The 14,724-nt window shown below is 43.6% G+C and overlaps 1 pseudogene; it reads left to right on the forward strand.

The window, feature by feature from the left end:
• The first annotated feature begins 1,150 nt into the window (after nt 1-1,150).
• Nucleotides 1,151-2,697, forward strand: LOC116641507 (annotated as a pseudogene).
• Nucleotides 2,698-14,724: the final 12,027 nt, after the last annotated feature.

The raw sequence follows: 14,724 nt of genomic DNA on the forward strand, positions 1-14,724 counted from the left end.
ATTCCAACAAATGTTTCCTCCTCCTCCTCATTTTCTTCTTCCTCTTCATCTTTCTTCTCCTGCTCCTTTCATTTTCCTCCCCACCCCCAATCCCAGCCCTCCTCTCCCTCCTCGCCAAGCCTAAAGTAGTAAGCTTTGGTTTCTGATACTTTCTGCCAAAAAACCTTTACTGAGCCTGCATCCCATGAAAATGGCCCCTTAGCCTTGGCTTAAATACTTCCATAAAACAGCTCTCTATGTTTTTAATTGATGAACTCTGAAAGTACTTTCTCGTATTAGGCAGAAAGCTTTTATGAGACTCTAGAGCCAGAATATTTGGTTTTAGAGCCTGGCTCAGTCATTTACTTGCTGTGTGGCTTGGGCAAGTTGTTTAGCCTCTATGCCTCGATTTCCTCACCTATAAAATAGAAGGTAATAATAGTAACCATTTCATGGTATTGTTGTGAAGATTCAATGTCATGATACTTGTGAAGCACTTAGATTTCCAATAAGATTAAGTTCATGTTAGCCATCCTCCTCCTCCTCGTTCCCACCATGGATCTTAGCTCCACCCCTTTGAGCTGCCTGGAATAAGCCAGATCTTCCTCTTAGTGCCAATCTCAGTGCCAATACCAAGATGCTCTGTTCATATCCCTCTTTCCTTCAGGCTCAGTATGCCTGACTTCCTTCTGTCTTACCTGTGGACTTCTTTGCAGTCAGGGCAAGACCCTCTTTGTGGTCTAAACTGATCAAACTGGAAAGATCTAAATCTGTTTTCGACTTGTCTGCCTCATTACTTTATCAAAAGTAAAACACAAGTAAACATCTTATAAGGCTTCCCCCCACCCCTGGGGAGGGTCTGTGCCAACAGCGTCTGGACTCCAGAGTCTTTGAGCACCACTCCACTACCTGGGCCTGAGGGTGGAGATGGGGTCAGGAGGAGAATGGTGCATGAAGGCATAAAGGCACAATAGCAGTGGGAAAAACTTCCCACCTCCCCTGCTGATCCCCACCCAGGCTTGTGCAGAAGCTGACCAGACATACTTCCTGCACTTTGCCTGCTCTGCCCTAGAATCCCGGGCACAGCTCTGTGCTAAGTTGTTCCTGGTTGTTGACATGCTACTGACGAGCCCGAATAGTTCCCACTCATAGGAAGAGCTTTCCCCATGGTATGGAGAGCAAGAATCTGATTGATAATAACCTTGGTTGCATGGCACTTTGCAGTTTGGAACGCATTAGTTCATTACAATATTGTGATGGATTTGTCATGGGCAGAACCATCTTTTTACAAAAGGAATACCTGTTTTATGATGAGGACTTTAAGGTTTGAAGAGGTTAAGGGACTCTCACCCATTCACATGGCCTCAAGTGACAGAGCTTGCATTTGAGTTGAGCTTAGAGTTCTTTGTGACATACCTTGTTCTGAAGGCTTTGGGGCTGCTGTTGGATTGTTGCTGTGAGTGCCTCACTCTGCCCTGGAGGCCATAAGACCTCTGGGAGCCTCCTTCTTAATGGTCAGCAGAGACACCGAGAAGCAGGTGGCCTGAGATCTATAAGTAGGCCTAGCTTATTCTACTTATAAGTCGGGGAAACTTTTGGATGTAGAGACACAGTGACTTGTAAGACACATGATGTTTGGTAAGGCTGCAAGAAGTGTCCTGGAGAGAATGACAATTGACTGGTGAATTGGAAGTTGTGTTGTTGGGGGTAGTCAAGTTCTAATGTCTATTCATCCTCTCACTTACAAAGTCCAAGGGAGCCTTCTGACTAAGCTGCTTATTCTTAGGGCTCTTCCTAGAGATTCTAAGGAAAATAAGTTATTTGCTGGCATCCATTTGGATTTTCTTGGATTTGGGGATCCTCGGGTGAGAGAGGAGCCCAAGATTCCATTGGTGGAAAGCTAATGCAGTGTCCTGCCCTGCTCTGCCTTCGAGCAACTATGCATCCGTCCAGCCCTGGACTGACAGTAAAACTAAAGTTCCCAGCCCTGAGCTCTATGTGTAATTGCTGGGGGTGGGGAGGCTAAAAGCATGGAACAGGTGCCCAAAGCAGAAGTGATTTTATATTGGGTGTGATCCAGGATAGGGCAACTGAGAAATTGTCCTGTGAATCCCTGAAAATTGGAGGACAGTCCTGACTCCTCCCTTTCCTTGGCTCCTGGCAAACAAATTAATGTGGTTTGCAAAGCTCCTAAAAATCTGGCCTCAAACTCTGGCTTCTTTGCAAGCCAGGCTCCCACATACCTTTTGGCCCAGCTATGTAGAATTATTTACTGGTCTTTAAAAATGCCATCTCTCGGGGGACGGTGTCCGTAGGCATTCAGAAGGGTCCAGCGTTTGACCTACCGTCGTAGGCTGTCCTATAATACAGCCTCTAACAAAACTAGGCTGTCCCGAACCCCTGGTAATAGAATCGTTTACCTTTATACCAAGAAGGTTGGGAAAGCACCAAAATCTGCATGTGGCGTGTGCCCAGGCCGACTTTGAGGAGTTCGTGCTGTGAGACCTAAAGTCCTTATGAGGTTGTCCAAAACGAAAAAACACGTCAGCAGGGCCTATGGTGGTTCCATGTGTGCTAAGTGTGTTCGTGACAGGATCAAGCATGCTTTCCTTATCGAGGAGCAGAAAATCGTTGTGAAAGTGTTGAAGGCCCAAGCACAGAGTCAGAAAGCTAAATAAAAAAATGAAGTTTTTTTGAGTAATAAAAAAAATCAGAAGGCTTGAAAAAATGAAAAATAAAAAAAATAAAAAAATAAAAATGCCATCTCTCTTTCTCACTTCATGCCTTTGCTCATGCTGTCTCATACTGCCTGAGATGTACTTCTCCTCATTTCTCTGTCTGGAGAACTTCTACTCACTCTTTGAGATTTACCACAATGTCATCTCCTCTGTGGAGCTCCCCTGGCACTTTTATGACTTGCCCCATTCTTGGTTCCTACAGCATTCTGATCTCAGCTCTATTGTGGCACTTCTCACATTGTCGTGTAATTGATTTTGAGGTTGAGTGCACAGACATTGAAACCAGACTACCTGGATTCAAATCCCAGCTGTACGACTAACCAGTGTGGAACCTTGGACAAAGTCTCTGCTCTTATATCCCTCCTAAGTAGAATGGGGGCACTAGTACTCACCCTACAGAGTTATCATGAAGATTCAATGAGCCACCATGTATTAAGGACTTAGATCACTGTCTGGCACTATAAGTGTTGGTGTTGTTGCTGTTGTTATTATCATTATCTGTTTGAAGTCACCTGTCAAGTTTCCCTCCTATTCAGGTCTACCTACATTTCAACCATCACAATGAGGCCACTTGCACATCCACGGCCAATAAGCTAGAACAAGAATGTGACTTTCTCTGTACCTTTGTGTGTAGGGTGAATAGATGCCAACAGGCAAGGTTCCTAATTTCCAAATTCAATGTTCCTCTGAGATCAGAGCCCCACCTTGATCCTTTCCACAGTCTTTTCCATCAACTTCCAGCATGTATTGCCCAACCCCCTCAATCCAGATATCAGGATATCCTCCTAGACATGGTGATCTAAACCAAGACAGCACTTTTCTTCCAACTAGTTCTCCATGCCCATGGAATGCTTGGCTGGTAACACAACTCATTTGGCTCTCAGAGGGGTCTGGGATCCCCCCTGACACTTCGATACCTTAGGTTTTGGTGTCTTTTAATGTAGATGCCATGTTTGAGTCACTTGTACATCTGGTTCCCAACACAGTACCAAACTCAGTGGGTTTTTTAAATGAATAAATGCATGGATAAGTTATGAGTAGGCCATCCATTGGCATTAACACACCCTCTACTTTCCCAGAGTGTAGTGTCAGTGTGATTGGCTGCATCTGTGCCTTCTGTTATTGACAGCTAAAACTGTCCTGATTGAAACACACCTCCAAGCGTTTGCTCATTTCTGTTCTTATCTGGAGTACTCTTGAGTTTTCAATACAGTGCCACCATCTGGGATAAAAAGGGTCTAAGGACATCTTTGTGCTCCCCAGAGATCAGCTACAAGAGCACATATAGTTGCACACCCAAGACAAACTTCAGCTTCTTCCAAGCTTTGGCTTGGTATGGAGAGAACCAATTGCTTAGAATCATAAAGACACCGAACTGGAAGGAATAGTCACTGTAATGGAGCCCAATCTCTTCTTTTTACCAACATGGAAACTGAGGGCCAAAGAGCATGAGTGACTTTTCAGGGTCACTTGACTCTAAGTGTCAGTAAGTGTCAGTCAGGTCTCCTGAGGCCCTGATCAGCCCCTTTCTCCCTGGGCTTTCATGGTTCCATCAGCCTTTGTGTCTCGAACATGTCCTCTCCTCCATGGGCAAAGCTGCTCCTCAATCCCAGGGACACGTCAGAGCTCACTGAAACCTGGGCAGGGCTGGAGGCAAGAGGCAGAGGAGATACTTGTCCTGGGGGCAGCAAGCTCCATGGGAGAGGCAAGGGTTTTTACAACGTTTAGTTTTTAGCTGTCCAGGATTTAAACTTCTACCCGTGTTTACCCATGGAAATCTTCTCTCATGATTTTTGCAGGGTTTTCTCAGGGTCTGTCAAGGTCATTCTTATCTCCACTTATTCACCGCTCAACCAGCACACTTCCTTTTGTGTGTTACATGTGGTGGGGAAGGGGTTGGTTGATGGGGGAGCCTAGTATTTTTTGTTTTCTTTTGAATTGTTTTGTTCAGAAATGCTGCTTTTTCCCACGAGCTGTTTGCAAGGCTTTGAAATGAGGGCTCAGAATCACACAGAGTAACCCACTTGGGGCAGAGAGTGAATGTGTCAGCAGCACCAAATTACTTTGTTATAGAAATTAAAAAGGACACTACTTACCTTCAACAAGTGATATTTACAGTAGCAAAAAATTGAAATGCCCCATAATGGGGAATGAAATGAACTTTGGTAAGTCCAAAGAGTAGGAAACTATGTAACCCAAGGACTTAGCGAGGGGGGTAGGATACATATCAGTCTAGGGGGTACCATGCAGATGCTACTCTTTGCAAATTCTAGTGTAGTGGTAATGTTCTAGAGAGAAAGGCATGAACAGATTAACAGATTGTATTGCCTTTGGGTGCCGTTTCCTGTCACTATACTCCTGATAATCATTAAAAAGATGAAGAAGATGTATAGCTATTGACATAGAGAATGTCCCTGACATATTGTTAAGTGAAAGAAAAGCAGATTACAAAACAATGTTCATAATACAATTTCAGTTTTGTAAAAAAAAATTATAACGATAAGAATGTGGTGGATAAAAAATAGATATCAATATATTAACAGTGATTATAGGGGATTTTAAATTCTGTTTACATTTTTTCTCTGCCACCAAAAATTTTACAATAATATACTTTTACTTTTGATACTTGGAAAACACTATAAAGGTTGGAAAAAATAAAGCTTTCTATTTGTGGCTGGGCCCAGAGATTCATTTATGAAGGGGATATTGCTGAAGGGGTCAGTCCTTGCATTAAGAAAGTTAGGACATCAGTAAATGTTATTTCCCTTCCATATGAAGAGAGGGAAGTAGGGAGAGGCCAGCCTCAGTGTAGGTGTGGGGTAGAGACTCTTCTGTCAGAAACTCCAGAGAGGGGGATGTATTCCTGGAGTCCCCAGTCAGAACTTGGCGTCATTATTTCCCACCCCGAGACCATCTTAACTAGGTTGTTAGAGCCTCTAGTACTCTCAGTGCTGTAGTTAAGCAACATTATGCCTTAAATAAACTTTGAGGGGCTAGCCTGAGAAGCTACTTACCCTTTACAACATTATTTCTATGGGAAAATATACTCCAAATTCCACATCACCAATTTACATTGGAGCTTTTAAGACACAGCCCTTTTCAGTTTGGAGACTTATTTGACCTTTTCCTCTTGATTCCCCAAGTATTTCAAAAACCGGTATTAGTCTGTGAAAGATTGCAAACTTATGGACAAATCCTTTAGTTTATGCTGCATTTGTTTGCCCGGCACCCAGTCAAAGGGTTTTCAAGACCGAAGCGTTCTTGGAAATTGGCACCACTAACTAATTTTTTACTTCTCATTGATCAAATTGACCAGATTCGCCCAGGGATCCCTAGTTACGCTAGTGATTTATGTCTTCCCCAGCACTCTTTTTCTTACTGTGGTTGTCAATTTTATGTGTCAACTTGACTGGGCTAAGGATGCCCAGATAATTGGTAAAACATGATTTCTGGTTGTGTTTGTGAGGGTGTTTTCAGAGGAGATTAGCATTTGATTCAGTAGACTGAGTGAAGAGATCCATCCTTACCAATCTGGGCAGGCATCATCTAATCTGTTGAAGGCCCAAAAGAAAAAAAAGTTAGAGGAAGTGCAAATTCTCTTTGTCTTTTTGAGCTGGGACATCCATCTTCTCCTGCCTTTGGACATTGGAGCTCCGGTTCATGGGCTTTTGGATTCTGGAACTTACACTACCAGCTTCTCTGGTTCTCAGACCTCCAGACTCAGACTGAATTATACCACTGGTTTTCCTAGGTCTCTGCCCTGTGGATGGCATATTGTGGCATATCTCAGTTTCCATAATTCCTAATTTCCATAATTTCCACAATTGTGTGCTCTCTCTCTCCCCCTCCCCCTTCCCAAGTATTAATAAATACTTGGAAATATTATGAGGCAGCAGAAAGAGTGCTGGCCTTAGTGTGATTAAAGCTGGGTTCTGGCTTTGGGTAGCTCTGTGAGTTTACAAAAGTTATAAAAGGAAGGAATGGACAAGCTGATCTCAGAGGGCCTTTTCATATCTGACAGGTGAAGACTGAACTGAGAAGCTCACCTCATGTCTGTGGGACAGATTTTAACCTGTTTGATAAGAGACTTCTAGGTCATGGATAGGTCATGTTGGCCTCTGTTAGATTTGTCAGCCATTTCAATTACTTTGGAAGTTGGTAAAAAATGACCTTTCTTGACCTTTCAACCTAGAGCAGTGATCTTTAACCTTTTCTGGGTAGAGAATGCTTTGTGAATCAGATCAAGACTATGGTCCCTGTTCCCTAAAGCTTTGTGTATGAATGCAGGGGTTCCTAGGCTCTTGTACCATAAATCTTCTAGGGGTCCATGCATGTGATAGAAGATTCTTTGGCTAAAGTCCAAATCAGCAAGTTCATGATTTGGCCAGAGATGTTGAAAAACAGCTCAAGAGCAAAAGTTTTACATCTCCTCTCAAAAACCTTCAGGATCTAGAGTCATCCCTAGCTCTTGGAGACAAGTTGTTTCAGGACCTAAAGAGGTCAAGCAATCATGTTTTTCTCTAGTTCCTAATAGGTTAAGCTCCAGGGACTTTCAGCTAAGAGACCCAGCAGAGGTCAGAGGATCTGTTATCAGTTAATTGGCCTGTTATGCCCTAAGGGAAGTCCCCAGGTTTCCTCAATTCTTTGAGAGATCTAGCTTCTGCCTCTGACCTTGGACAAGCTGCCTCCCCACTGTGAGCCTCAGTGTCCTCATCTGGCATAGTCACTCTTTAAGTTCTTGTCAAGCTCCAGTGTTCTGTCATTTGTGAGTCCTTGATATCTGTGTGGCAGAGACAACCCTCTAAGAAGTCATGATTCTGGATCCTAACTTTGGTCTGCTCCTGTCACCGAAGGAATGCCTGTCCACAGAAATTTCTAGAGCACCCTGCCTGAGAAGCATCTAGCTTCCCAGAGGCCTTCAGGGGAAAGGCAAGGAACAGAGTTGTTTTTGTTTGTTTGTTTTCTGCTCTTGGAAGAAACTTATTAAGGGTCATCTTGAAAGGCAGATGTCCACTGGGCACATATGTGTATCCAAATGAAACTCTCACCCAGAGGACCGGGAGAGGCAGGCTAGCATTAGGGATTTAGCTGTGCTCTGAAGAAACAGAAATCTCTTCTCCACTCTCAGACATTCTCCCATTTCCATGACTCACCTCCTCTCATTCCAGAAAGTCATGCACAGGAATTAATTTATGGGTCCTGTCCAGAGGTCTTTAAGTAAACAGTGCTACCAGTCCTTTCAGCTACCCAGACACGCTTGATTTCAGGCCCCAGGGAGGAAGCTAATGACTTGTAGTTACTTGGCTATTGTTTTCCGAAAACAATTTGACTTCCTTTCTGATAGCCTCAGAATTCCTTCTTTACAAGTTAAGATGCTGGAGCCACGGAAGGGCTGAGCTCACCAGCTTGGTAGCACAATGCTCCAGGGCAAGATCTCCTTTCTGTAGCAAGTTACAGAGGCTCCTTAGAGGCTGGTAGACAGGCAGCTCTGGGGATGCAAGCTCCAACTGGGAACAGAAGGGGCCTCTGGGCCTCTTCTTCTCTCTTGAGATCTTACCTCCATTCCATAGTATGTAATAATGAAGGTGTATAGTGTCCAAAGAACAAACTTGTAAAGACAATGTTATAACCATTTTTACAGACAAGGATGTTGAGGCTCAGTAGTTTGCCCAAGATCACACAACAAGTAAGGGACAGGGTTGAGAGTCCATCTTCAATCTTCTGACTGAGATACGACCTCTTTGAAAGAGGACATGCATCTGCAATGAGAAGCCATCTGTCCAAAGTTGACAGATTTTGGTCCATCATCTGGACCAAAGAGAATTGAGGCTTCATGTTAAGTAAGAATCTACATTTGAAATTCACTGGATGTGGGGTTAACTGATAGATCCCTGTCCCTTCTCCTCTTCCCTCTCCACATACTCCAAAGCTAGGGTTGGGTTGAGTCCAGTGTTAGGAGAGCTATTTTTGAACTTTCCTCCTGCCAGAGAGGTTTGATGAACATTCAACAGAGTGGCCAGTCCCTTTTTTGCCAATAAAGGAGATTCCCCACTGGCTTTCTCTAGCAGTCTGGACCCCATTACAGAGACATGTTAATTCTTTTTTATTATGGTGTTTGTGGGAACTTTTGTTTTTGAAGGGAAGTAGACTTTCTCACTTTTTGCTGTTGTTAACCACTCAGCCCTCTGCCCCACCACTACCACCAGTATGAAGGAAAGTTGGTATAGTTGTGCCCCTTATCTGCAGGGGATATACACCAAGACCCCCAGTGCTGGATGCCTGAAACTGTGGATTGTACCAAACCCTATATATACTATGTTTTTTCCTATACATGCATAACTATGATAAAGTTTAATTTATAAATTAGGCAAGTAAGAGATTAACAACAATAACTATAATAAAATAGAACAATTATGACAATATACTGTAACAAAAATATGTGAATGTGGTCTCTCTCCCTCTCAGAATATCTTACTGTACTGTACTCACCTTTCTGTGGTGGTGTGAGATGATAAAATGCCTGCATGATGCAGTGAAGTGGGGTGAATGACGTAGGCACTGTGATCTAGTGTTGGGCTGCTATTGACTTTCTGATGATAGGTCAGAGGAGCATCATCTGCTTCCGGACCCACAATGGACCACAGGTAACTGAAACCACAGAAAGCTAAACCACAAATAAGGGGAGCTAATGTAACTCACTTGTACCATTTTGTACATATGCCCACTTTTTCACTCATTACTTTGCATTCTACTTATTGGTACCCAGGGCTCTCTCTCCAGCCATGGGAAGTGTCAGGGGAGGGGAGGAAACCTGTGTCTCCTTCATCTTTGTATGCCTGTCCTTGCACATAGTATGTCTTCAGTATACCTTCACTGAATTAATGATTAGCCAATGAATGACTCTACAGGGTAGGTGCTATTCCTCAGACTCTGGTGGGGGATGCTGTGGGGGAAGTATAGTGTCACCTGGAAAAGCAGTTGTAGTGTGTTCTCAGGTACAAAGAGAAGGTTATATTTGAATGGCACCTTTGGATGTCTGTAGTGTACAATCTATGTGGCCAGATCTGGTGGCCTTGCTCAAAGGAGGTAATGAAGATGGGTATAATAGTTAGAGCTATAATAATAATAACACCATGTTTCCATTGTTAATCTTTTATCTTTTATTTCTTTCAAAGTAGTCTCCCTTCTATAATTTAATTTTAATCTTCAGAACAGATTCATGATTCATTGTATGCTGTATGTATGTATTGATCTATATCTATAATCTATGTATATGTATATGTATATATATATATGTATTATATATAGAGAGAGAATATTTAGCACTCACTACATGTCAAACATGATATATATCTCATTCAACCTTCATAACCAATCTATAAGTTTCTTAATTACTATGTTATTCTCATTTTAAAAAGTGAGCCAGATGAGGCTGCCAGGGAGAAAAAAATTTCCTCTACCATTTATGTTCGGTTATTGGAGGCTTGCGAATTAAACTGACAGAAGATAGATAACGGGAAAAGAGGTTTATTCATATGCATAGGGAAACTAACAAAAGTAGCTAGCTCACTAAAAGGTTGAAGGTTAAACTTAATAGTGAAAAGGGAGGGGGGGAGAAAAGGCTTCCATGGGAAGAACAAATTGGTTTCTTTAGGAAAGACAAATGAGTTTTTAGAACAAATTGGAGATAAGAAAGTTTGTGATAATGTTTGTTTATGCAGGTGCAGTGGTCTTTCTGTCTTCTTCATGGTCATGCAACTCCCCCAAGAGAGGGGATTTATGGCAGCCTCATTTCCCAGAAGTTGCTGCTTTTAGTCAGATAAGGGAAGCTCCAACAAGGCATCTTCCTGTGTCTGATGAATCTCAAATGCCTTCATTTAATCTCCCTACCAACTCCAGGGTTCCAAATGGGTCCCCACATGGCAAAAGGGGGTCACATAGCTGCTGAGTGGTGGAGCCAAGATCTGAACCACAATTATGACAGATATATATGATATAATATTCTTTTTTTTTTTTTTTTTTAAAGATTTTATTTATTTATCTGAGAGAGAGAATGGGAGACAGAGAGCATGAGAGGGGAAGGGTCAGAGGGAGAAGCAGACCCCCTGCTGAGCAGGGAGCCCGATGTGGGACTCGATCCCGGGACTCCAGAATCATGACCTGAGCCGAAGGCAGTTGCTTAACCAACTGAGCCACCCAGGCGCCCTATGATATAATATTCTTAACCACAAAGTTATTTGCCCCAAATCTTGTCCATTCTACCTTGAGAACTTAGCTGACTGAATGTGAGAGGAAACTTTGAAAAAATGGAATAATCTTCATCTCCTAAATGACTCTAATCTTCTGTAATAATTTGACCCTAGCAGCTAAAGTTGAAGCTGGACACTAATTTAGGAGGAGATGTAAACTTTGTTGTTGAATTAGGTTTTGAACATCATTGTCTAAATTATCAAGTTAGGCATGGGATATTGCATCTTTATTTCACATGCAAGAAAATGCCTCTATTTTGATGTGATTTGTCTGAGGGCACCCGAGTTAATGGCGTATTTGGCAGAAAGTTTCCTGACCTTGTATTTTATGATTTTTGCCAATAGACCACCTAGCATATACCTTGGACTTGACTGAAAACACCTTTCAAAATAAAGAAGAAGCAAGAGTTCCTAAGTTTGGGATCCCGAAAGATCCCATCTGCCTTAAGCCCAAGAAAAGGTATGGATACGACTTTGAGCTTTTCTTTGGGGTTAAAACTTGAGGTGCATTGAGAATAGAATCATAGACTAAAGCATCAGGGGCAAGGAAGTCTGTGTTTCTTTTGCTTTCTGCTTCTTGGAACAGGACGTTCTTGCCTGTTTTATCCACTATCTGGAAAGCAAAAGTCTTAAAGGGGACAGCTTCTTCTTGTGGTGTCTGCATCTCTACCGGCAGAAAAGTGTGACCTCAGCCCACTAACCATGGCTCCAATTACCTCTTTATGACCTCCAGTGAGGCATGGGGGACTCATCACTCTCATAATTAGATGCTGACAGAACTTATTTGCATGTGTTATGGTTGTAGGTTCTAAGGGAGGAGGCTCTTTAAACATCTGGACCATAGCATCTTGGGAAGGAAACTAGGGGAGTCAGAGATTCATTGGGTAGAGGGGACATTGAAAGGTCTCTTCATTTGCCCTCTTGCCTCTAAGGAGAAGCAAAAAAAGAAGTAATTTTCAAAATGCCACCTTTAAAAGACTTGTACAAAAGGTAATTTTGCCTCTGCCTGGAAATCTCAGATGGGGGCTGTGCCACCTTCATCGTCATGGTCAAACACAGCCTCTCTTGCTAGGGTTGGAGCCCATTCTTCTTGTGGCATCTGCAGACCTATTTGCTCCCACCTGGAAGGCCCTGTGCCCTCCTCTCTGACCAGGCCAATGGGTTCCATGAGAATTCCTCCACAGCCATGGTGAGAAAGTGCCTGACCTTTTCCACACTTATTAACTGAGTAATCTTGCACAATTTACTAAACTTCTCTGAGTCTGAATTTTCTTTTCTGTAAAACAGAAATAGTAATGCTGTCTCTACCTTGTAGTGCTGGGAGGTGAAAATTCTTGGTACATCGAAGGCCTTTAATGAATGTGCCTTGCCCTTTCTCCTTCACTAAAACACAACAAAGAGATCATGCTGTATGAACGTGTTTTCCAAAAGATTTTTTTCTCACCTTTTTTTTTTTTTAAGATTTTATTTATTTATTTGACAGAGAGAGAAACAGCAAGAGAAGGAACACAAGCAGGAGGAGGGGGAGAGGGAGAAGCAGGCTTCCCGCTGAGCAGAGAGCCCAATGCGGGGCTCGATCCCAGGACCCTGGGATCATGACCTGAGCTGAAGGCAGACGCTTAATGACTGAGCCACCCAGGCGCCCCCTCACCTAACTTTTTTATATCATCATGCATTGAGGACAAATACATCATGCATTGAGTACTGCCATTTATGCTAATTGTTTTATCTACATAGCTGACTAGAATGTCCACTTCTTGTGGACAAAAAATGACCCTTCTCTCCTACTTAGCATAGGCTGGGTCCACAGGAGTGAATCTTTGTCCAGGCAACCCTGATGGATGGTTCATATGATGTTTAGAAGGTCATCTTTCTGTCTTTTCATCTCCCAGTAGAAGAAAGTGAAGAATGCCTCACACAAAGCCTGGCATGTAGTAAATGTTGAATGAAGTCTATTTTGCCATCCCACTTCTACAGCCTCTCCCTTACAGGTATTGTTGACCAATTCTTTGGCTTCCTCTCTAAATCCTCTCTGAGTTTCTTCATAGCTTTTAATGTGTGACACCTCTTTGTAAGACCCTGTCTTAAGCTGAATGTGAGGATGAAGGGGAGGACACGGCAGACCCTCAGTTCGCAGCCCTGGCCCTGGCCCGACACCTCCTTTTCTGGGGTGTTGTGTATCTGCTCATGGCATCCTTCTTAGATACGTGGTGACAGCCAGATTCAGCCCCTTTAAATGATCATCTGGGATCCATAGCCTGAATGACGTTTTCCTTAATTTTGTCAGAGTCCTTACCTGAGCCTGAAAGAGACCCAGGTGAGAAATAAACCAGACTTCTGAAGGCCTTACCAAAGCAGCGTAGCTTTGGGCCGTCAAAATGCACTCCGTCCAAGGCACCATCGTGAGCGCATGGTGGAGAGCTGCTCCACTTCATGGTGTTGGGATGATCTGAGTTCGAGACCTCAGTCTTCTCCCAACACTGACTCGGACTTCCTGGGTCACCTCTAGCAGCCCATCCAGTTTCTTCACTGCCTATTTCTCTGCCTGCCAAGCAGTGTGGGAGCATTTACCTTCTGCGCCCTGTGCTCTGTCCCAGATCATGGGTATGCCGACACCTTGGCAGTTCTTCCCTTCTGGGCATTCAGAGGAAAATGGCATTCTCCCTTTATCCCCAGCCGTAATGCCAGCTAGACTCCCCTTTGGCAGCCAGTGATCTAGGAATTAACACTTCACTAATCCTTCCCCACTCTCAGATTATCTTTCAACTGAGACTTATGTGTTCTTTAACTGGCCCATCTCCTGGGTGGAGATAATAAGGTGTTTCCAGGAGCCCTCAGGTTTGATAGAGTGGCCGGGATGTAGGGATAATCTCTGTTGTGGAGAAGAAACTGGTGTCCCCAGAGCAATCTATGGTTTCACATGGTAAATTCTATCCTCGGGGTTTGGCCCAGCCATGGTTAAGTACAGGCAGGAGGAGACTGCAAAGGTATTGTGTTGATTGTGCTGTCATATCCACGGCAGTAACCATGCACCAGACATTGTCCTAAGTGCTCTCCACATACTCATTAGTCCTCATGACAACCTTAGGAGGTAGTTCTTATTATCCCCAATTTGTAAAATTGAGATGCACAGAGGTCAAGTTAACTTGCTCACTGGTACATGGCTAGTGAGTGGTAGAGCCCTGATTCAAACCCAGACAGGCTGGCCCTGGAATCTGCTCTGATACTACATAGGAGAAAAAAGAGTGAAACTCTGACTAAGGAATCCAGAATCCAGAATTTGTTTTCGATAGGGCTGCTGCCTCCCTGGACACAGGAAGTTTGGCCCCACATTCTCTCCCCTCTTGCCGACCCTAAGCTTATTCACCCATGAAAAATACCACCACTAAAGAAACAAACAGCTTTCGCAAAACGTTGAAATGTGTGTGAGTAGTGCTATGTGTGACGGTGATCATGTGGAGCAAAGGAATGGATCTGGGTTCCGGTCCTGACTCTGCCACTGACTTTACTGTGTGTGACACTGACAAGTGACCTCGACTCCCTGAGCCTCAGTTTCCGTGGCTGTTCCCGATGATCTCCGGGGTTTTCTTCTTGCTGTCACAACATGTGGGCTCTTGGTCATTGGTTTGTCTGGGTTCAGGCTACTCACAGCAACCTCTGTTGTTGGTATTTGTCACACTCCGACTGGGTCCACGGCTAAGTGCTTAAGTTGAGGAGTTGGGAATGAGGGGAGTTTGAGGGGAGAGATGCCTCCCAGT

Source organism: Phoca vitulina, unplaced genomic scaffold, assembly GCF_004348235.1.
Source record: "Phoca vitulina isolate PV1807 unplaced genomic scaffold, GSC_HSeal_1.0 scaffold2, whole genome shotgun sequence".
Classification (NCBI taxonomy): Eukaryota; Metazoa; Chordata; class Mammalia; order Carnivora; family Phocidae; genus Phoca; species Phoca vitulina.